The sequence below is a fragment of the Hordeum vulgare genome, chromosome 7H, assembly GCF_904849725.1.
Source record: "Hordeum vulgare subsp. vulgare chromosome 7H, MorexV3_pseudomolecules_assembly, whole genome shotgun sequence".
Classification (NCBI taxonomy): Eukaryota; Viridiplantae; Streptophyta; class Magnoliopsida; order Poales; family Poaceae; genus Hordeum; species Hordeum vulgare.
In genome coordinates, this window is record NC_058524.1 from 160,572,678 (window position 1) to 160,596,296 (window position 23,619).

Genomic DNA, 23,619 nt, shown 5'->3' on the forward strand with positions numbered 1-23,619 from the left:
ATCCATTTTATCCTCTTGACCAATGATCCGAGTGGATATATCTGTGAAACGAATCGTCAGAGATCGAGTGCTTCCGTGGAATCTTTTGACGTGACTGGTCAACTGACAGCGGCGGATTTTCTGGGATCCTCAAATTTCGGTTGCCGCGCACTCAGCGGGGATGCCGACATCGTCATCGAGTAGTATCTGTCGCCTCGATTTCCGCGTCTTCATCTCCACCACTAATATCGCAGCAACCGGTCGGGGGATAAGATTTCGGGGCCACCTGCTAGTGACCCAGTCGAAACCTTATTTAAACCTCTCCAGCGAGGCTTTCTCGTTGCACTCGCCTGATAACTCGCACTCGCCCCGCTTCTCCCGTGGCTTCGTGCGCACCCCAAGCTCCTTCCTTCTTCTCCTCCTCCGCGGATCTGCAGCCTCCACCATGACGAAGGGGTAGACGAGCAAGCTCGAGGCACGGAAGAAGAAGAAGACGGCGGCTCCCGCTCAACGGCGACAGCGGGCACTGCCGACGGGTTGGATCCAGGGGATTTCCTCCCCTCCACGGTGATGAAGAGCGACATGCTGGAGCTGGTGGAGCAAGGCCTGATCGAGAACAAGACGTGGAGGCTGCCGGCGGAGGGCGAGACGGAGCCGGCGCCCCAGGAGGGGGAGCGCGTCTTGCTGCTCAGTCACGTGTACCGTGGCTTCTCTCTGCCTCCTCATCCCTTCTTCAGAGATATAATGAACCACTTCGGGGCGCAGCTCCACCATTTTCCTCCCAATGCAATAGCTCATCTCTCTGCTTTCGTCGTTCTTTGCGAGTGTTTTACCGGTTGTCCTCCTCATTGGGGGCTCTTTAAGCACATCTTCTCCGCTAGATCCCAAACCATCAAAAGACTTAGCCAGTCGGACGACAAAACTCATCTCCTCCAGCTCTGCGGAGGCTTAGGATTCCAGAAGAAAAGCAAAAGTAGCTATCCCGCTCTTCAGTTGTCTGAATCCGTTAGGAACTGGCAGTCGACTTGGTTCTACTGCCAGGACGTCACTTGTCCAAATGCTGCAACTGGACTGCCACCTTTTAGCCTAGACCGACCGGCTCCGCCTAGGCAGCTTGCGCTCACGAAGATGGAAAAGATCCAGATTCAGCCTCTGGTCGACGCGTTGGTAGATGTCGTCCGCAAGGGAGTCACCGGCATAGATTTGCTGGAGATTTTTCTGGGTCGGCGTATCCAGCCTTTGCAAGCTCGACACCACGCCATGTGGCACTACACGGGCCCTGAGGACTCCACTCGGACTCAACCCGAGTGCGTGACCGGGGAGGTTGTGACGGTGTGGGTCTGCAGCATCACAGGCGCTTGCGATAACCCCAGAGGAGCCCGGCGAGTGAAGCCCTTCCACGCGGACAATCCTCCTCCGAATGAGGTGAGTATAACTTGTCGAGTGCTCACAATTGTCTTAGATTTATCGCTTTTTCTTGTATCACTGTCTGACGTCTGATGTTATCGACTGTATCTCGTGCAGGCGTGGACCAACTGGTTTTCTCCCGTCTCGAACGGGAATTCGGCTGAGGAAGAGGAAGGCAGCCAGGAGGGCAGCGTGGAGAGCGTCGAGTATGTCTCCGACAGTGGGGAGACGGAGGAGGAGTCCGAAGAGGAAGAGGGGGAAGATGAGGAACAGAACTCGCCACCCCCACCACCAGAGCCTCGAACTAAGCGCCGTCACGAACCCATGACCCCATCGGCTCCTCCAGCGTCCCCGAGTGCCCCGCCAGCTCCTCCTGTGGTTCCGAGTGCCTTGCCAGCTACTCTCGTGGTTCCGAGTGCTCGGAGCACAAAGAGGACCAGGGACTCTGCTGCTGAGCCCACGGGCCAGCCTTCTAAGGTGGCCAAACCGAGTGGATCTAAGCCTCGGAAGGCTTTGCCGCGGATGAGGATCGCCGTTCTCGTTGCCTCAGCGTGAGTGTATTGTTCTCCTATCTTCTTCTAGTATCTGATTGAACTCATGCTTATTGGTCGAGTGAATTTTACTCGACAGAGCTGCCACCACCGCCACTTCTCTGCCACGCCAGGAAGACGATCCCATGGATACGGACAATGTTGCCACATCCCAGCAAGGTACGTCGTGGCGACTCCGAGAGCTTACATTATTGTTTCACGAATTCTGTCTTTGATCTTGCCCTTTTTCCTATCACATCCCTGACACCTTAAGCAAGTTAGTCTTGTGCTCATGTCTTCCTTGCATTTGCATCCAAGAATTTTCAACAAAAACAAGAAAGTGGCAAACGAAAAGCTCAAAACCCTAGCCACTACTTTAAATAAAGGAAATCTCAAACTAGTTAAAATCAATGAACCCAAAATGGCCTCAAGAAATGTTCAAACTTTCTGATAAATCATGAAAGTAAATGAGCATTGGAGAAAACTATTTTCTTGACACTTTAAGCATTTTAAATAAATGCAAAAGCTACTGGTTTCAAGTTTTAAATTTGAAATCAGAAACTTTAAATTTTCAAAAATGTTGAAAACTTTAGAAATAGTTGGAAATATTCCAACAAATATTCTAGGGTGCTTAACATAGCTTTTACAATTTATTTGGGAGTTGAAATAAATAGAAAATCAGTGAAATAGCAAAACAGAAACAAAAATAGAAAAAAAAGGGAAAAGAAGTTACCTGTCGCTCACCTGGCCCGGCCCATCTCAACTCCTGTCGTCTCCCTCCCCCGCCAGTGGGCAGCAGGAGGTGGCCGCCGCGTTCTCCGGCGCGGCCACCCACCTGTGCGCCTGCCTGGCCGCTGCCTCGCGCTGGCAAGGCCGGGGATAAGCTCCCCGAGCCCGTGGCTATCCATTCCCAACGCTAGTTCTTCCCCTCCTCTCGGATCTCTCCTCCCTCCTTCTGCCACCATTGGAGCCCGAGCAGAGCTCGAGCTCGTCGTCGTTCTAGCCGACCTCCCTTCCTTCTGAGCCGCGCATTAGCTCCGTCGCAACCCCCTGAAGCTTCCTAGCCACGAGCCCGACGCCCAGATGCAGTGAATCGACGCGCAGCAGTCGTCTTCTTCCTCGGGTCATCGAAGGTCGCCGCCGACGTTCTCCCTCTCCAGGCCGTCCCCGAGCAAGCTAGCGCCACCACTGCACTCCCCGTGAGCATGCGGTCATTTCCCCTAAGATCTCCCCGTCGATCCCCTTCTCTAGGCCTAGTTTCGCCAGAGCCCGACAAGATCCGCCGCTGCAGCTCGTCGCCGGTAGCCCTCCGGTGATCAGCTCGTCCTTCCGAGGGCACCAGCAGCTTCAGGCCGTCGCGTAGATGTTGTAGGAACTAAGAACCGTGCGTAGTTCCCTCTGTATCGATGACCTCGATGACGCCCGAACCTTGGCCGCCGCCAAGCTCGTCGCCGGCGTCATCTCCGGCCAGTTCAGCCCCATCTAAGTGCAGAAATGGAGCTGCGGGAGATGTGTCGTTCTTCTGGTGCTCTCCGCGCAGGGTTTGGCCCCCTGTGCGCCGTTTCCGAGCCCCTCCGCCGTTCTGGTGGTCGCCGGAGGCTCCCCCCCGCGAGGACGACCTCGCCGCCGGTGGATCTCGGCTGGCCTGAGCCACTGACTGGTGGGGCCAGCCTCTGGCAAGATTAAAGATAATAAAAATAAATCAGATAAGTTAATAACTCACTGACATGTGGGACCAGTAAGTTTAATCAACTAATTAAGTTTAAACCTAATCTAAAATTGACCAGAGAGACTGACCAGTGGGTCCCACTGGTCAGGTTTGACTTTCAACGGCCAGATGGACATGCTGATGTCATGCTGATGCAATAAAAGTATTTTCCAGTATAAAAATAATTCCAGAAATGTTTAAAACTTCAAAAATTAATAGAAATTAATCTGTAACTCCAATGAAAATAATTTATATATGAAAAAGTATCAGAAAAATTCAGGGAATCAAAATATGCTATTTTCAATCATGTTTGAAAAAGTTACAGAACCCTAACATGTAGAATAATAAATAAGTCAATCCTTATAATTACTTTATAAATGGAATTTGGAAAATATTGAAATTTCATTATGCTTGACATGATCAAACATTGTTATAATAACAAACCAGTACCTTAACATGACATCTCATGCATGCTAACATCAAGTTGATCTGAGCATCAGGTCGAATCAATTAAATCGGTATCCGAGAATACCTCGTTTGAATTGATATTTGAATTCAATTCAAATCAACTTCAAACCTAATACATGTTGATTATAATAGCATATCACTTTGCATTCTCATGCCATGCTCATGCATCATCTTGCTTGCATATGATTGTTATTCATTGTTGCCATTCATTTCGGTAGGCTCCGCACCCCCGGATTCCACCGAATATCCGTCTGACGGATATTGTCCCTCCTCTGAGCAACAAGGCAAGCAACCCTTTTGATCATTCCGATAATTCCCATGTTCTTGCTCCTGCACTTATTTATTGCATTAGGATCAAATGCCTCAACTGCTTTTGCCACGTTAGTTGAACCCACCTCCTTTGCATGACCTAACCTTGTCACAGTAAATAGCCGAACCTTGCAACCTAGCATACCTGGTAGTTTCTTGAGCTATGATGTGCCTTATCCTGCTATGCATGCTATGCTTAGAGTTGTGTATGGTCTGTCATCTGGGAGATGAACAAAATTGTGAGAATGTGTTCGGTAAGCAAAGGTTGTGTGTTGAACCTGACTTGGTAAAGGTACCGGTGAAAGGCTGTGTAGGAGTACATGGCGGGTTGTTTCATTGGAACCGTCCATAGGAACTGAGTTCCGTGTATGTAATCCAAGACTAGATACTACCACACGTTGGGATACTTAATTGACCCTCTCGACTTATTAATCGCTTAGTACTCGGTCCAGGAGTTGCAAGTAGTTTCTGGTGTTTATAGTAATGCTGGAGGCCGTGCATGGTGCTGACCTGAGAGGTGGGCCGTGATGCGGTAGGCAATGGCACGGTGTACCAAGTGGCACCCGGATGGTGGGCTTGGGAACCCTGCGCACATCGTTTGGGGCCGTGGCGGAAACCTCGGCCGGACTTCCGTACGGGTTACTCTCAGATAGGCGATAAACCTGGACTAGGTACTAGTGTGGTTAACGGTCGTGGCCGACTCCCTCGCTAAGCTTCCGTTTGAAGGTTGCCGAGGTGCATGACGTGCACATGGCGTTAAGTGGCGAGAGCGTGTGTGACGAAGTACACCCCTGCAGGGTTATGAACTATTCGAATAGTCGCGTCCGCGGATATGGACTACTTGGAGACATATGTTGTTCATAGATAACTTCAACGGCTACTCATAAAATTGCCAAGATAAGCGTGAGTGTCGTGGACGGCATTTCCGTATGGAGACGGAATGATTCCACGGTAGTGTATTGTTGTGGTGCTAGTGGACTCGTGTGCGAGAAATCAAGTTGTCAAAATTAGTTAAAAATGCAAGTTGTCTAGCCATGAGTCAAATGCTGGCTTTCTGCATGAAACCCCACAATACCCTTTTTGATACCTTGCATGAGTAGTTAGTTATCCTAAAGTCTTGCTGAGTACCTTTGTACTCATGTTTGCTTAAAAAAATGTTGCAGAGGTTGCTAATGACCCTAATGGAGGGTTCTTCGTAGACATCGACGACGACGAGTAGCTGGTGTCCCAGCTACGACCTGGCCCTACGTTGGATATGTAGTATAGTCAGGCCATGTGCCTTCTAGTTGACCTGTCTGTACTCAGACCCTTAATGTGTAATATTATGTGTGTGGCTCTTCCGAGCCTCTTAAATAAAGGTTGTATGTTTATGGTTATGTTGTGATGCCATCGATGTATCTATACATATCGGTATGCCATGCGTACGTGTGTCGTACTTGATATGTATGGGGTTTGATTACTTAGTCGTGAACTTTAGTAGCACTCCTTACAAGGAAATGCCCCTTTGTGATCCAATGAGCCTTGGTAGATCGCTACTGCTCCGGACACATTGGTTGACCGGCATGTGTCCTTCTTAGCTGTTGTGTCTGTCCCCTTTGAGGAAATGCCACGCGATGTAATGGAGTCCTTGTAGCTTGCTACGACTCGTCTACATTCGCTGATGACCGACACCTGCTTTGTTGGGTCATGTATGCCTGTCCTTGTGCGGTACTGCCACTTTGGTTTATGAATAGACATGTCGATCCGGGTTCTTTGACATTGGAATGCTAGCGACACTATTGCATACGTGAGTCAAAAGACGCAAACGGTCCCGGCTAAGGTAAGGCTGCAGCCGTGGAGTTAACCGTGCGTGAGACCGCAAAGGGATGCGATGTGTCACACGCTGGATTCCTATGGCTTAGGATCGGGGTCCCGACAGCGTTGGTATCAGAGCCTGATTGACTGTAGGATTACTAAGCCAAACTGTTCGAAGTTGAGTCTAGAATTGCTTTAGTTATATATAAGGGAATTGTTTGTGGAAGGGAACGTAAGACTCTTGTTCTCTTCTCAAGTTATTCTATTCTGGTCATCCTCGTCTTTTCTGCGGGAATTATGGACTAGGTTACTCATCTTCTTCTAGGCTCGTGTTTTTGATCGGTAGATCATAGGACTACGGGTCAAGAGATAGTGGGTTTCTTCTTTCCTAGGAAAAAGGAAGTAAGTTTGATGATCGGAGAGTTGAACTTGATAGTTGAGTGGTTACGCTATTCCATTTTTGGGTTGTCTCAAAATTTGTTTTTGAGCATTTACAGCCGTTATGCTGCCCAATTTTTCATTCGGAGCTCTAATGCTTTTGCATTACTCTCTATTTATAGATGTCTGGCCGTCCTTCTCGTCAGGTGGTACGTCTGACCAGGTGCATTGATGTGCCGGGTCATACGGCCATGCTGGTCAGGGTGATGTCGGTGTGCGGTTACCGCTGGTACCCCGAGTACACAGTGGAGGAGCAGTACCGAGACTTCAACCAGAGCCAGTACATCTGCACTGTTAGGGTATTTCCAGACTACCCTGGAGCTGAGAAGCCAATCCATTGGTCCTATGGGTTGGGAGTCACTGTTGACATGGCAGTACAAGATGCTGCCTATTCAATGCTGACCATTATGAGAGCGAGACATGCACTGCTGCAGAATTCAGAGTTCTGCTATGTTCCGGCCTCTCAGCCTGGTGAAGAGGGATACCTCAGTGGGGTCTATTTTGATTCTTCTATGCAGGATCCACTACTGCAGTCCACTGTTGAGATGCTAGAGAACAGAGACAGGGATGCTCGTGCTCTCCGCATGGAGCTTTATGCTACCCGTGCCCGTTTGTGGACGGCTTTGACGCAGCTGGCACCGGTAGTCCAGATAGGGTATGGAGAGATGGAGATGCTGATCCCTGTTAGGGCCCATCTTCTGGCCCACGTTGACTGGCCAGCTATAGGAGGAGTCACACCTCTTCGGGGACCCCTCTTACCACCAGTCAGGGGACCAAGGCCACATCCGTGTCCTTATGGATCCCAGGGATCTCAGGCTAGAGTGTTTCCTGATCCGCAGGTTGAGCTTCCAGGTCATGGAGGTAATCTCTATGAGATGTTCAATGCGGATGCCTGAGCTGTGAGCGGAAGGATAGTATGGTTGTAGCCGTACGTTCACAGTCCTGCGTGAATTGTGAAGTATGCCAGTAATGTGAAATGAATTCCGGAGGCCTAGATAAATAATGTATAGGAAGCTTGTAAGCCTCTGATGAGTAGTTTCATAATTTCAGTAGTTTACTCTTCGAGTAAGTTTGTACTGAACTATGTAAGGGTGTGTATGAACCATGGTGTATATATAGCAGTTGCTTGTTACCATGTTGTTCGGATATTCATTTCCGCATTCCGTGTGTTCAGTACATTCTTAATCCATAGCTAGTATTGATATGATATTGGTCTAAGCTATGATTTTGTTTGTCAGGATGGTGTTCACCGGGTTGAACCGTGCCCCTGGTCATGAGCAAGGCGAGGGTAGTCAAGCGTCGCAGGAAGACCTGCCTCATCCGCCCTCTCTGGCGGAAGTGATGCTTGAGGCAGAGAGAAACAAAAGGGAGACCAATCGACTGTTAGAGCGTATTGAGCAGAATACGGCTCGACAGCCTAGGAATGCCGCAGTGTCCCTCAATGACTTTGTGAAGCTGAATCCTCCAAAGTTTCATCATTCCGTCGATCCCCTCGACGCTGATGACTGGCTGTGCAGCATCTCACGCAAGATTCGCTCTGCGAATGTGTCTGAGGCCGACAAGGTGACCTTTGTGGCATATTTCCTGGAAGGACCCGCCAATCTGTGGTGGGAGAATTTTGAAGCTATGCGTCCCGCTGAACCAGTAGCCACATGGGCAGACTTCAGTGCAGCTTTTCGTCTGCACCATATTCCAGAGGGCCTGATGGACAGAAAGAGAGAGGAGTTCTGTGCCTTCACTCAGGGCAAGTTGTCTGTGGATGCCTATAGCCGCGAGTTCGGTAACCTCGCCGGCTATGCAACAGAGGAGGTGTCTACTGACGCCAAGAAGCAAGCAAGATTCCGTAAGGGTCTGAGCCCTGAGCTTCGTCGTGATCTGCGCCTCCATGAGTGTGCAAGCTTTCAAGCCCTGGTCAACAAAGCGATCAGTGCCGAGACTGGTCATACTGACTTCGAGGCCACAAGGAAGCACCCCCGTGACTTTGGCTCATCTTCTGGTTCCGCGTTTCCAAAACGCAGGCTGTGGGTTCCATACAGTTCTCTACCGCCAAGATACACTCCGAGGCCATCCTACATGGCGCCTCAAACGAATCAGGCCAACCCTCCAGCAAAAGCTTATGGTGGTCCAGCTAGCAATGCTGCACCACGTGCCAACCAAGTGATATGCTAAAGTGTGGAGAACCAGGGCACTATTCCCGTGAGTGTCCTCAGAATGTGGGTGCCAAGCAACCCGGAAAGTCCGTCGGGCAAGCCAAGTCAGGCAAAGCTTACTATGTGAATCCAACTCCTGCACGTGGCCGTGTGAACTATGTGTCAGCAGAAGAAGCTGTAGAGGATCCCGACGTAATGCTGGGTACGCTTCTTGTTAATCATCACCCAGCATCCGTTCTCTTTGACACTGGGTCTTCTCATTCCTTCATCTCAGAAAGTTATGCACAGTTGCATAACATGTCTTTTTGTGATATGCCAATCCCATTTGTTGTCCAAACCCCTGGTAGTAAATGGCAAACCTCTAGGATAACCTCTGACAATGAAATTCTAGTAGACAGGCTAGTTTTTCTAGCCTCATTGATAGCCTTGAAATTTTCGGATATTAATATCATCTTGGGCATGGACTGGATGTCAGCTCACTATGCCAAGATTGATACTCATTCTAGAAATGTCCAGCTTACCCATCCCTCGGGTGAGATAGTAAATGTCTCTACTCGAGTTGCCAAATGTCAACTCTATTCCTTAAATGCCAACCTTCTTCCGGAACTTGAAGACATTCCGGTAGTCCGTGACTTCCCGGATGTTTTTCCAGAGGAGCTGCTAGGAATTCCACCTGACAGAGATGTAGAGTTTGTGATAGATCTTGTTCCGGGAACTGTCCCAATAGCCAGAAGACCTTATAAGATGGCACCCCTGGAGCTAGCCGAACTTAAGAAGCAACTAGATGAGGCCTTGAACAAAGGTTTCATTCGTCCTAGCTCTTCTCCTTGGGCTTGCCCCGTCCTCTTCGTCAAGAAGAAACACGGAACGGATCGGATGGTTGTAGATTACCGACCACTTAATCTGGTCACCATAAAGAACAAGTATCCGCTCCCCAGGATCAACGATCTGTACGATCAGCTCGCTGGGTCCTCAGTCTTCTCCAAAATGGATTTGAGGTTGGGATACCATCAAATCAAGATCAAGAACGGGGACATTCCAAAAACGGCTTTTGTTACTCGTTATGGCCAATACGAGTACACCGTCATGTCCTTCGGTTTGACCAATGCCCCAGCCACCTTCTCTCGACTGATGAATTCAATCTTCATGGAGTATTTGGATAAATTCATCGTGGTATACCTCGATGATATTCTCATCTACTCGAAGAATGAACAGGAACATGCCGAGCATCTAAGGCTGGTATTGATGAAACTTCGAGAGCATCGCCTTTATGCCAAGTTTTCAAAATGTGAATTTTGGTTACCAGAAGTGACCTATCTGGGTCACGTAATCTCTGGTAAGGGTATTGCTGTCAATCCCGAGAGAGTTCAAGCTGTCCTTGATTGGACTCAACCTGAATCGGTTAAGCAAGTTAGGAGTTTTCTTGGTCTAGCGAGCTATTGTCGCCGCTTCGTCGAGAATTTCTCCAAGGTTGCAAAGCCTCTAACTGAACTCCTCAAGAAAGATAAAAAGTTCGAGTGGACACCACAGTGTGAGCATAGTTTTCAGGAACTAAAAAGACGCCTGACTTCCGCACATGTGTTGCTACCACCAGATTTTTCTAAGGACTTTGTTATCTACTGCGACGCCTCGCGACAAGGATTAGGTTGCATTCTCATGCAAGATCGTCATGTGATCGCATACGCGTCTCGACATTTGCGTCCACATGAGGATAATTATCCCACACATGACCTTGAGCTTGCAGCTGTGGTCCATGCACTAAAAACCTGGCAACATTACCTTCTGGGTAATCGTTGCGAAATATTCACTGATCACCAAAGTCTGAAATATATCTTCACCCAGCCGGATTTGAATCTCAGGCAAAGATGGTGGGTTGAGTTGATCTCGGATTACGACTTAGGGATAACTTACACCCCGGGGAAGGCCAATGTTATGGCCGATGCACTAAGTCGTAAATCTTATTGTAACAATTTGATGCTACAACAAGGTCAACCACATCTCCATGAGGACTTTCGGAAGTTGAATCTTCATATTGTTCCTCAAGGATTCCTTTCTACCCTGGTGGCGAAGCCTACTCTTAGGGATCAAATCATAGCCGTGCAGGCCTATGATAAGGGTATATCCCGGATCAAGGAGAATATTGCTAGCGGCAACGCTAGGGATTTCTCCATCAATGAGAAAGGTGTTGTGTTCTTTCAGAACCGTTTAGTGGTTCCCAAGAGCAAACGTCTGCGGCAATTGATCCTTAAGGAGGCTCATGATTCTCCTCTCACCATTCATCCCGGTAGTACTAAGATATATCAGGACCTACGCCAGAGGTTCTGGTGGACTAGGATGAAGAGAGAAATTGTTGAGTTCGTTGCTAACTGCGACGTTTGTCGTCGAGTTAAGGCAGAACATCAAAGGCCTGCTGGCACCCTTCAACCTCTAGCTATTCGTGAATGGAAATGGGATAAAGTTACCATGGATTTCATTACCGGATTTCCCAAGACCAAGAAAGGAAATAATGCTATCTTTGTGGTCATTGACCGTCTTTCCAAAGTGGCTCATTTTCTTCCTGTTCGTGAGAGTATAACAGCTAGTCAGCTAGCAGAATTATATATCTCTCGAATAGTGTCTCTTCATGGTGTTCCCCTGGAGATTAACTCGGACCGTGGGAGTATCTTTACTTCTCGCTTCTGGGAAAGTTTTCAGAATGCCATGGGGACTCACTTATCTTTTAGCACTGCTTTCCATCCCCAATCAAGTGGTCAAGTGGAAAGAGTGAATCAAATCCTAGAAGATATGCTCAAAGCTTGTGTTATATCGTTCGGTATGAATTGGGAGAAGTGCCTTCCATTTGCCGAATTCGCTTATAACAATAGTTATCAATCAAGCTTGGGCAAAGCCCCTTTTGAAGTTCTCTATGGACGAAGATGTCGAACACCTCTTAATTGGTCAGAAACCGGAGAGAGGCAACTCTTTGGCCCGGATATGATCCAGGATGCAGAAGAGCAGGTTCGCATTATTCGTGAAAAGTTGAAAACAGCCCAATCTCGTCAAAAGAGCCAATATGATCGTCATCATAAGGCTGTGACCTTTGAAGTTGACGAGAAGGCTTACCTTCGGGTTACACCTTTGAAGGGTACCCATCTTTTCGGTATCAAGGGCAAGTTGGCTCCTTGTTACATCGGTCCTTTTCGCATTCTTGCCAAACGAGGAGAAGTTGCCTACCAGTTGGAACTTCCTCCGCATCTTTCCAAGGTTCATGATGTCTTCCACGTCTCGCAACTCAGGCGTTGCTTTTCGGATCCTATCCGTGAAGTGGACCACGAAACGCTTGATCTCCAAGATAACCTTTCATACCGAGAATACCCCGTGCGTATTCTTGATCAAGCTGAGCGTACCACTCGACGTCGAAACCTCAAGTTTCTTAAAGTTCAATGGTTAAATCATTCTGAAAAGGAGGCAACTTGGGAAAGAGAGGATCGTCTCGGACTTGAGTATACTGCGTTATTCCCGACGACTTCTAAATCTCGGGACGAGATTCTTTTGAGTGGGGGTGAGTTGTCACATCCCTGACACCTTAAGCAAGTTAGTCTTGTGCTCATGTCTTCCTTGCATTTGCATCTAAGAATTTTCAACAAGAACAAGAAAGTGGCAAAGGAAAAACTCAAAACCCTAGCCACTACTTTAAATAAAGCAAATCTCAAACTAGTTAAAATCAATGAACCCAAAATGGCCTCAAGAAATGTTCAAACTTTCTGATAAATCATGAAAGTAAATGAGCATTGGAGAAAACTATTTTCTTGATACTTTAAGCATTTTAAATAAATGCAAAAGCTACTGGTTTCAAGTTTTAAATTTGAAATCAGAAACTTTAAATTTTCAAAAATGTTGAAAACTTTGGAAATAGTCGGAAATATTCCAACAAATATTCTAGGGTGCTTAACATAGCTTCTACAATCTATTTGGGAGTTGAAATAAATAGAAAATCAGTGAAATAGCAAAACAGAAACAAAAACAGAAAAAAAGGGAAAACAAGTTACCTGTCGCTCACCTGGCCCGGCCCATCTCAACTCCTGTCGTCTCCCTCCCCCGCCAGTGAGCAGCAGGAGGTGGCCGCCGCGTTCTCCGGCGCGGCCACGCACCTGTGCGCCTGCCTAGCCACTGCCTCGCGCTGGCAAGGCCGGGGATAAGCTCCCCGAGCCCGTGGCTATCCATTCCCAGCGCTAGTTCTTCCCCTCCTCTCGGATCTCTCCTCCCTCCTTCTGCCGCCATTGGAGCCCGAGCAGAGCTCGAGCTCGTCGTCGTTCTAGCCGACCTCCCTTCCTTCTGAGCCGCGCATTAGCTCCGTCGCAACCCCCTGAAGCTTCCTAGCCACGAGCCCGACGCCCAGATGCAGTGAATCGACGCGCAGCAGTCGTCTTCTTCCTCGGGTCACCGAAGGTCGCCGCCGACGTTCTCCCTCTCCAGGTCGTCCCCAAGCAAGCTAGCGCCACCACTGCACTCCCCGTGAGCATGCGGTCATTTCCCCTAAGATCTCCCCGTCGATCCCCTTCTCTAGGCCTAGTTTCGCCGGAGCCCGACAAGATCCGCCGCTGCAGCTCGTCGCCGGTAGCCCTCCGGTGATCAGCTCGTCCTTCCGAGGGCACCAGCAGCTTCAGGCCGTCGCGTAGATGTTGTAGGAACTAAGAATGGTGCGTAGTTCCCTCTGTATCGATGACCTCGATGACGCCCGAACCTTGGCCGCTGCCAAGCTCGTCGCCGGCGTCATCTCTGGCCAGTTCAGCCCCATCTAAGTGCAGAAATGGAGCTGTGGGAGATGTGTCGTTCTTCTGGTGCTCTCCGCACAGCGTTTGGCCCCCTGTGCACCGTTTCCGAGCCCCTCCGCCGTTCTGGTGGTCGCCGGAGGCTCCCCGCCGGCGAGGACGACCTCGCCGCCGGTGGATCTCGGCTGGCCTGAGCCACTGACTGGTGGGGCCAGCCTCTGGCAAGATTAAAGATAATAAAAATAAATCAGATAAGTTAATAAGTCACTGACATGTGGGACCAGTAAGTTTAATCAACTAATTAAGTTTAAACTTAATCTAAAATTGACCAGTGGTCAGGTTTGACTTTCAACGGCCAGATGGACCTACTGATGTCATGCTGATGCAATAAAAGTATTTTCCAGTATAAAAATAATTCCAGAAATGTTTAAAACTTCAAAAATTCATAGAAATTAATCTGTAACTCCAATGAAAATAATTTATATATGAAAAAGTATCAGAAAAAATCAAGGAATCAGAATATGCTATTTTCAATCATGTTTGAAAAAGTTACAGAACCCTAACATGTAGAATAATGAATAAGTCAATCCTTATAATTACTTTATAAATGGAATTTGGAAAATATTTAAATTTCATTATGCTTGACATGATCAAACATTGTTATAATAACAAACCAGTACCATAACATGACATCTCATGCATGCTAACATCAAGTTGATCTGAGCATCAGGTCGAATCAATTAAATCGGTATCCGAGAATACCTCGTTTGAATTGATATTTGAATTCAATTCAAATCAACTTCAAACCTAATACATGTTGATTATAATAGCATATCACTTTGCATTCTCATGCCATGCTCATGCATCATCTTGCTTGCATATGATTGTTATTGATTGTTGCCATTCATTTCGGTAGGCTCCGCACCCCAGGATTCCACCGAATATCCGTCTGACGGATATTGTCCCTCCTCTGAGCAACAAGGCAAGCAACCCTTTTGATCATTCCGATAATTCCCATGTTCTTGCTCCTGCACTTATTTATTGCATTAGGATCAAATGCTTCAACTGCTTTTGCCACGTTAGTTGAACCCACCTCCTTTGCATGACCTAACCTTGTCACAGTAAATAGCCGAACCTTGCAACCTAGCATACCTGGTAGTTGCTTGAGCTATGATGTGCCTTATCCTGCTATGCATGCTATGCTTAGAGTTGTGTATGGTCTGTCATCTGGGAGATAAACAGAATTGTGAGAATGTGTTCGGTAAGCAAAGGTTGTGTGTCGAACCTGACTTGGTAAAGGTACCGGTGAAAGGCTGTGTAGGAGTTCATGGCGGGTTGTTTCATTGGAACCGTCCATAGGAACTGAGTTCCGTGTATGTAATCCAAGACTAGATACTACCACACGTTGGGATACTTAATTGACCCTCTCGACTTATTAATCGCTTAGTACTCGGTCCAGGAGTTGCAAGTAGTTTCTGGTGTTTATAGTAATGCTGGAGGCCGTGCATGGTGCTGACCTGAGAGGTGGGCCGTGATGCGGTAGGCAATGGCATGGTGTACCAAGTGGCACCCGGATGGTGGGCTTGGGAACCCTGCGCACATCGTTTGGGGCCGTGGCGGAAACCTCGGCCGGACTTCCGTACGGGTTACTCTCAGATAGGCGATAAACCTAGACTAGGTACTAGTGTGGTTAACGGTCGTGGCCGACTCCCTCGCTAGGCTTCCGTTTGAAGGTTGCCGAGGTGCATGACGTGCACATGGCGTTAAGTGGCGAGAGCGTGTGTGACGAAGTACACCCCTGCAGGGTTATGAACTATTCGAATAGTCGCGTCCGCGGATATGGACTACTTGGAGACATATGTTGTTCATAGATAACTTCAACGGCTACTCATAAAATTGCCAAGATAAGCGTGAGTGTCGTGGACGGCATTTCCGTATGGAGACGGAATGATTCCACGGTAGTGTATTGTTGTGGTGCTAGTGGACTCGTGTGCGAGAAATCAAGTTGTGGTGCTAATGACCCTAATGGAGGGTTCTTCGTAGACATCGACGACGACGAGTAGCTGGTGTCCCAGCTACGACCTGGCCCTACGTTGGATCTATAGTATAGTCAGGCCATGTGCCTTCTAGTTGACCTGTCTGTACTCAGACAGTTTAAACTCTTTCGCTGGCTTGTAACTGAATGACTGCTATTACGGGTCGTGAGACCCTTAATGTGTAATATTATGTATGTGGCTCTTCCGAGCCTCTTAAATAAAGGTTGTATGTTTATGGTTATGTTGTGATGCCATCGATGTATCTATACATATCGGTATGCCATGCGTACGTGTGTCGTACTTGATATGTATGGGGTTCGATTACTTAGTCGTGAACTTTAGTAGCACTCCTTACAAGGAAATGCCCCTTTGTGATCCAATGAGCCTTGGTAGATCGCTACTGCTCCGGACACATTGGTTGACCGGCATGTGTCCTTCTTAGCTGCTGTGTTTGTCCCCTGTGGGGAAATGTCACGCGGTGTAATGGAGTCCTTGTAGCTTGCTACGACTCGTCTACATTCGCTGATGACTGACACCTGCTTTGTTGGGTCATGTATGCCTATCCTTGTGCGGTACTGCCACTTTGGTTTATGACTAGACATGTTGATCCGGGTTCTTTGACATTGGAATGCTAGCGACACTATTGCATACGTGAGTCAAAAGACGCAAACGGTCCCGGCTAAGGTAAGGCTGCAGCCGTGGAGTTAACCGTGCGTGAGACCGCAAAGGGATGTGATGTGTTACAGGGTGGATTCCTAAGGCTTAGGATCGGGGTCCCTACATTTCCTGTGATGTCACGTCGTTCGGTTGGGCTTCCTTCAGAGCTGATTCATGTGGAGGAGGACGAACAGAAGAGGTCCGAGCAAGCTGCGGTGCCTGTCCTTGAGGCTGTTCCATCTGCTACTACTCCCGCCATGGACGCGCCGCCAACCGAGACGATGTCGTCGACTGAAACGGCGCTCATCGCTGCTGAACCAACTGGAGCAGGACTTGGGATGCCCAAGGAGTCTCTTGTGGTGCCAGGTCCATCGACCATCCAGTACGACGCCCAACGCCTCCCGGAAGATCAGGTGGGAGCTGCCAAGGGGGCCATGGTGCAGGCGGAGTTGATGGCGGGTGATGCCAAGAGTGCGTACGACTCCATCGCGTCTGTGTACAAGCGAAGCTTGGAACTCCGAGACGATATCCGAGTAAGTGGGCTAGTAGGTATTTACTTTCCTCTTGTAACCCAGTGGGTGTTTAAGCAATATACTCGGATGCAGTATGATTATTTTGCAGTGGGTTCACTCTTAGTGAACCCAGTGGGTGTAGTCCCCGAGACTTCTGTCGAGTGCTTGCACCGGCAGTTGTCTTTATATACATTTTCTTTAACTTGATCAGATCAAAACTAATCTGTTTGAATGTTACCGGTGGGGGCACTCCGAGTGCACCTACTGGAAGTAGTCCCCGAGAGTAATTTTACTCAGGTCGGGTAGTAGTAGCCTCATAGGCTTGTTTTTGTTATTTAGCTCAATAGGGCGGACCTGTTTGAGCTTCATGGCAGTGGGGTCACTCTTAGTGAACCCACTGGGTGTAGTACCCGAGGCCGCTGTCGACTGCTTGCGTCGGCAGGGGTCTGAAGAACTTCGAGCTTTATTGTTTTCCTTGTTGAATTTGTCTGATCTTCTCTTCGCGCTGATTTGCAGAAGACTTGCGAGATGGTATCAGCGTACAACGCTCTGAAGGCTGAAAAGATTTAGCTTGCTGTGGAACTGGAGGCAGCTGTTCATGACTTGGCTGGTGTGAAGGGCGCTCTGGCTGAACGAGAGAAGTCCTTGGAAGAGTCCCGTGAGGCAAACAAGGCATTGGTGGCCGAAATGGATAAAATGGGGAAACAAAGAACAGAGCTGATGGGACAGATGAAGGTGATGAACAGGCGGTGCATATCACAGGAGAAGTACGTCAGTGACTGGGCAAGGAAGATGATTGCGCTTCTCGGTGGTAAGTTCTGTTTTTCCGAGTGCTTCTTGACTTTGTATTTCATGATGCGCTTACTGTCTGCTCGTCTTGTCTTTGCAGATTTTTGTATGGACGCTGAGGCTGAAGCAGCTGACATTGAGCGGTCGGTTGTTCCGAACGTTCCACTCGGCGAGGACGCCAATCGAGACATGCTCCGAGCGCACATTCGCCTTGGCAAAGTGGGACCTTTTATCGGTCATCTGAGAGAGGTCATCGGCCGAATCGACAAGGAGCTGTGGCCTGAAGACGAGTCCCGGCAGGAGATGAAAGGGTTGATGACTCGGCTGGAGGACGTCCCGAACCGAGTGCAGGCGTGGAAGAAGTCTGCTGCTTGCTGTGGTGCGGACGTGGCGATGTCACTGGTCCGAGTGCACTGCAAGGAGGCTCGCGAAGAGAAGCTGAAGGCGTTGCAAGTTGCCAACACCAAGAAGCTTCGATTCGAAGATTTCATGGAGACCTTCCTTGAGAGCGCCACTCACATCGCAAACGGGATCGACCTCGACACTTTCGTGGAGCCTGCCAGTCCCAGTGCCAGTCCTGACGACGCTTGAAAAAACTTTACCTCGGTATGCCGAGTGGTAGTTGTATCAAACTTTGGCCACTGATGTTGGCCGTCACATTCGTGGTTCGGTGTGGATAAGCTTGATCTACACCGAACTGACTATCTTTAAACCAACTTTGAATTGGAACCGAATATTTTGCTATTCCTTTGCCAAATAATTGTTGACACGATTTTGGCTCGTGGTTTTTGTTTGGCGTTTCTTGGTGAAGCCAGTGGCAAACATGCGGAGCATGTAGTTGTCAGTTTTCTTGACATCTGCATGAGCCTCAATGAGGGTCTGCTAAGTCTCCGAGTGGATCTCTAGGATACAGTCGAAGGCAATTGTTTACTTAGGCGATTCGTGATCGCAGCTAAGTCTTCGAGCGCGACTGTAAGGTCGTACTCGGAGCGAGTTGCTACTCATGTAATTGTCAGTTCTCTTGACATCTACATGAGCCTTGATGAGGGTCTGCTACTCATGTAATTGTCAGTTGTCTTGACATCTACATGAGCCCCAATGAGGGTAGTTGCTAACCTCCGAGTGAGAAAGTTTGTACTTAGGCGATTCTGGATCGCAGGTAAGTCCCCGAGTGCGACGGTTAGTGCACACTCGGAGAAAGTTTGTACTTAGACGATTCTGGATCGCAGCTAAGTCCCCGAGTGCGACGTTCAGTGCACACTCAGAGAAAGTTTGTACTTAGACGATTCTGGATCGCAGCTAAGTCTCCGAGTGCGACGGTTAGTGCACACTCGGAGAAAGTTTGTACTTAGGCGATTCTTGATCGCAGCTAAGTCTCCGAGTGTGACGTTTAGTGCACACTCGGAGAAAGTTTGTACTTAGGCGATTCTTGATCGCAGCTAAGTCCCCGAGTGCGACGTTTAGTGCACACTCGGAGAAAGTTTGTACTTAGGCGATTCTGGATCGCAGCTAAGTCTCCGAGTGCGACGTTTAGTGCACACTCGGAGAAAGTTTGTACTTAGGCGATTCTGGATCGCAGCTAAGTCCCCGAGTGCGACGTTTAGTGCACACTCGGAGAAAGTTTGTACTTAGGCGATTCTTGATCGCAGCTAAGTCCCCGAGTGCGACGTTTAGTGCACACTCGGAGAAAGTTTGGACTTAGGCGATTCTTGATCGCAGCTAAGTCCCAGAGTGCGACGTTTAGTGCACACTCGGAGAAAGTTCGTACTTAGGCGATTCTGGATCGCAGCTAAATCTCCGAGTGCGACGGTTAGTGCACACTCGGAGAAAGTTTGTACTTAGGCGATTCTTGATCGCAGCTAAGTCTCCGAGTGCGACGTTTAGTGCACACTCGAAGAAAGTTTGTACTTAGGCGATTCTTGATCGCAGCTAAGTCCCCGAGTACGACGTTTAGTGCACACTCGGAGAAAGTTTGTACTTAGGCGATTCTGGATTGCAGCTAAGTCTCCAAGTGCGGCGTTTAGTGCACACTCGGAGAAAGTTTGTACTTAGGCGATTCTGGATTGCAGCTAAGTCCCCGAGTGCGACGTTTAGTGCACAGTCGGAGAAAGTTTGTACTTAGGCGATTCTTGATCGCAGCTAAGTCCCCGAGTGCGACGTTTAGTGCACACTCGGAGAAAGTTTGTACTTAGGCGATTCTTGATCGCAGCTAAGTCCCCGAGTGCGGCGTTTAGTGCACACTCGGAGAAAGTTTGTACTTAGGCGATTCTGGATCAGAGCTAAGTCTCCGAGTGCGACATTTAGTGCACACTCGGAGAAAGTTTGTACTTAGGCGATTCTGGATCGCAGCTAAGTCCTCGAGTGCGACGTTTAGTGCACACTCGAAGAAAGTTTGTACTTAGGCGATTCTGGATCGCAGCTAAGTCCCCGAGTGCGACGTTTAGTGCACACGCGGAGAAAGTTTTTTTTTTAGACCGGAGGCTGCGAACGCGTAAGAATTTTGCATCTGCAAAAACTCAATCTGCTTTGTATTACTTCAACGATACTTGTTCTTTACATTACTTCAATCGACGGTCACGTGTAGAAGCGCTTCAAGAGATCTCCGTTCCATGCTCTCGGCTCGTCCGTTTCCCTATCGAGGTTGTAGAGTCGATATGCTCCGTTGTTTAGCACCTTGGAGATGATGAAGGGTCCTTCCCAGGCGGGAGCCAACTTGTGAGGTCTCTGCTGATCCACTCGGAGCACCAGGTCGCCTGCTTGGAATGTACGACTCCTGACGTGTCGCGCGTGAAAGCGCCGCAGATCTTGTTGATAAATGGTTGAGCGAGTCAGTGCCATCTCGCGCTCCTCCTCTAGAAGATCCACTCCGTCTTGCCTTGCTTGCTCTGCTTCAGCTTCGGAGAAGAGTTCAACTCGTGGAGCGTTGTGAAGCAAGTCACTCGAAAGGACTGCCTCTGCTCCGTAAACGAGGAAGAACGGGGATCACCCTGTAGATCTATTTGGGGTTGTGCGGAGACCCCACAGCACCGAAGGCAGCTCGGTGACCCATGCGCCGGTAGCATGTCCCACTTCTCGCAGGAGTCGAGGCTTCAAACCTTGCAGAATAAGTCCATTCGCCCGCTCTGCTTGCCCGTTTGTTTGGGGATGTGCCATAGATGCAAAATCCACTCGGATACCTTGCCCTGTACATAAACCTTTGAATCTGTCCGAGTCAAAGTTTGTGCCATTGTCAGTGATTATGCTGTGCGGTACCCCGAATCTGGAGATGATGTCCCTGACAAACTTGATGGCTGTAAGGGCGTCGAGCTTCTTGATGGGCTTGGCTTCAATCCACTTTGTGAACTTGTCGACTGCCACCAACAGATGTGTGAATCCCCCTTGGCCTGTCCTAAATGGACCGACTGTATCTAATCCCCACACTGCAAACGGCCAAACAAGAGGGATTGTCTTCAACGCAGATGTTGGCTTGTGGGACTTGTTAGAGTAGAACTGACAGCCTTCGCATCGTTCGACCATATCCTTTGCCATTTCATTCGCCTGCAACCAGAAGAAACCGGCTCTGAATGCTTTGGCGACGATTGCCCTTGAGGAGGCGTGATGACTGCAGGTTCCCGAGTGAATTTCTTCCAGGATTAACTGTCCCTCCTCAAGGGAGATGCATCGTTGAAGGACGCCTGAAACGCTTTCCTTGTACAACTGGCCATCAATGACAGTGAACGACTTTGACCTGCGGACGATCTGTCTAGCTTGGACTTCATCTTCTGGTAATTCTTGCCTCAGGATGTATGCAAAGAACGGCACAGTCCAATCGGGGATGATAGCAAGAATCTCCATGATCAAATCAACCACAGCAGGGACTTCGACTTCAGTCGGATCTGTCGAGCTCTTTGGTTGTACTAGTTCCTCTGTGAAAGGATCTTCTTTAACTGACGGAAGGTGAAGGTGCTCGAGGCAGACGTCACTCGGGACTGGTCTCCGAGTTGATCCAAGTTTCGCCAATTCATCAGTTGCTTGGTTTTTCAGTCGCGGAACATGGTGGAGTTCCAGACCTTCAAACTTTTTCTCGAGCTTCCTCATTGCGTTGCAGTATGTGGTCATGGTGGGGTTCCTTACGTCCCACTCCTTCATCACTTGATTAACTACCACATCTGAATCGCCGTAGACCATCAGGCGACGGACGCCGAGTGCGATGGCCATGCGCAATCCATAAAGGAGAGCCTCATACTCTGCCTCATTGTTGGAGGAATCGAAGTGTATCTGCAACACATACTTGAGTTTGTCACCCTTTGGCGATATGATCACAACGCCACCGCCGGAGCCATTCAACATCTTGGACCCATCGAAGAACATTGTCCAATGAGCCGACTAGATGTGGGTCGGTTGCTGTTGTTCTACCCATTCTGGTATGAAGTCAGCCAGAGCTTGAGACTTTATAGCTTTCTTGGCCTCGAACTTGATGTCGCAGTATAACATCTCCATCGCCCACTTCGCCACTCGGCCCGATGCGTCCCGATTGTGGAGGATTTCCGACAACGGAGCATCAGAAACGACAGACACCGAGTGGTCTTGGAAATAATGAGCCACCTTCTTCGCGGTCATGTAAATCCCGTAGATAAGTTTTTGATAGTGGGGATACCTCTGCTTGGAAGGGGTCAAGACTTTGGAGACATAATACACTGGCCGCTCAACCTTGTATGCTTTGCCTTCTTCTTCGCGTTCGACTGTGAGAACAGTGCAGACGACTTGATTTGTAGCCGCGATGTACAGAAGAAGGGGTTCTTTACTGAGCGGAGCAGTAAGAACCGGCTGGGTGGAAAGTAGGACTTTGAGGTCATCGAATGAGATTTGGGCTTCGTCTGTCCACTCGAAAGTATCTGATTTCTTCATGAGTCAGTACAGAGGAAGTGCCTTCTCGTTGAGTCGACTGATAAACCTGCTCAAAGCCACTAGGCAACCTGTGAGCCTTTGAACATCGTGTATTCTGACCGGCCGCTCCATTCGGACGATGGTCCCGATCTTTTCGGGGTTGACATCGATCCCTCGTTTGGAAACGAAGAAACCGAGTAACTTTCCGCTGGGAACACCGAATGAACACTTGGCTGGGTTGAGCTTGATATCGTACCTACGAAGGTTGGCAAATGTTTCTACCAAGTCAGTCAGCAGGTCGGAACCTTTGTGTGACTTGACTACGATATCATCCATATATGCCTCCACATTTCGACCGATCTGGTCAAGGAGGCATTTTTGGATCCTGCATTCTTCAAACCAAATGGCATAGTGATGTAGCTGAAGCACCCGAATGGGGGTGATGAAGGCTGTTTTTAATTCATCGGGGCCATACAGACGGATCTGATGATAGCCTGAGTAGGCATCAAGGAATTACAAACGCTCGCAACCCGCAGTCGAATCGACAATTTGATCGATGCGGGGGAGCGGGAAATGGTCTTTCGGGCAGACCTTATTGAGATGCTTGAAGTCGATGCACATTCGGAGAGACTTGTCCTTCTTGGGCACCATGACAACATTGGTGAGCCACTCGGAGTGGTGTACCTCGCGAATGAAGTTGTCTGCCAAGAGCTTAGCCACCTCTTCTCCGATTGCCTTCCTCTTGTGCGCGGCGGACCAACACAGGCGTTCTCGGACAGGCCGAGCAGCAGGATCCACATGCAGTCGGTGCTCAGCCAACTCCCTGGGTACACCTGGCATGTCAGCGGGCTTCCATGCGAAAATGTCCCAGTTCTCACGGAGGAATTGGATGAGCTCGGCTTCCTATTTAGGATCGAGGGTGGTGGATATGTTCGTCGGGGCAGCGGCGTCGTCTGTCGGGTGGATGTTGACCTTCTTCGTTTCTCCCGCCGACTGGAATGTGGATTTCGAAGCTGGCTTCTTCGAACGCATCAAGTCAGTGGGGTCGACTGTCTTCTTGTACTCGGCAAGCTCGAGGACAGCCATCTGCTGATCGGCGATCCTCGATCCCTGTTGCAGACACTCCTCGGCCCGCTGCCGATTGCCTGTGATAGTGATCACACCATTTGGGCCTGGCATCTTCAGCTTCAGGTACACGTAACACGGATGGGCCATGAAACGCGCA

The 23,619-nt window shown here is 49.0% G+C and overlaps 1 pseudogene; it reads right to left on the reverse strand.

Annotated features, from left to right (window-relative positions):
• Positions 1 to 23,619, reverse strand: part of LOC123407619 — an 88,134-nt pseudogene that overhangs the window by 38,252 nt on the left and 26,263 nt on the right.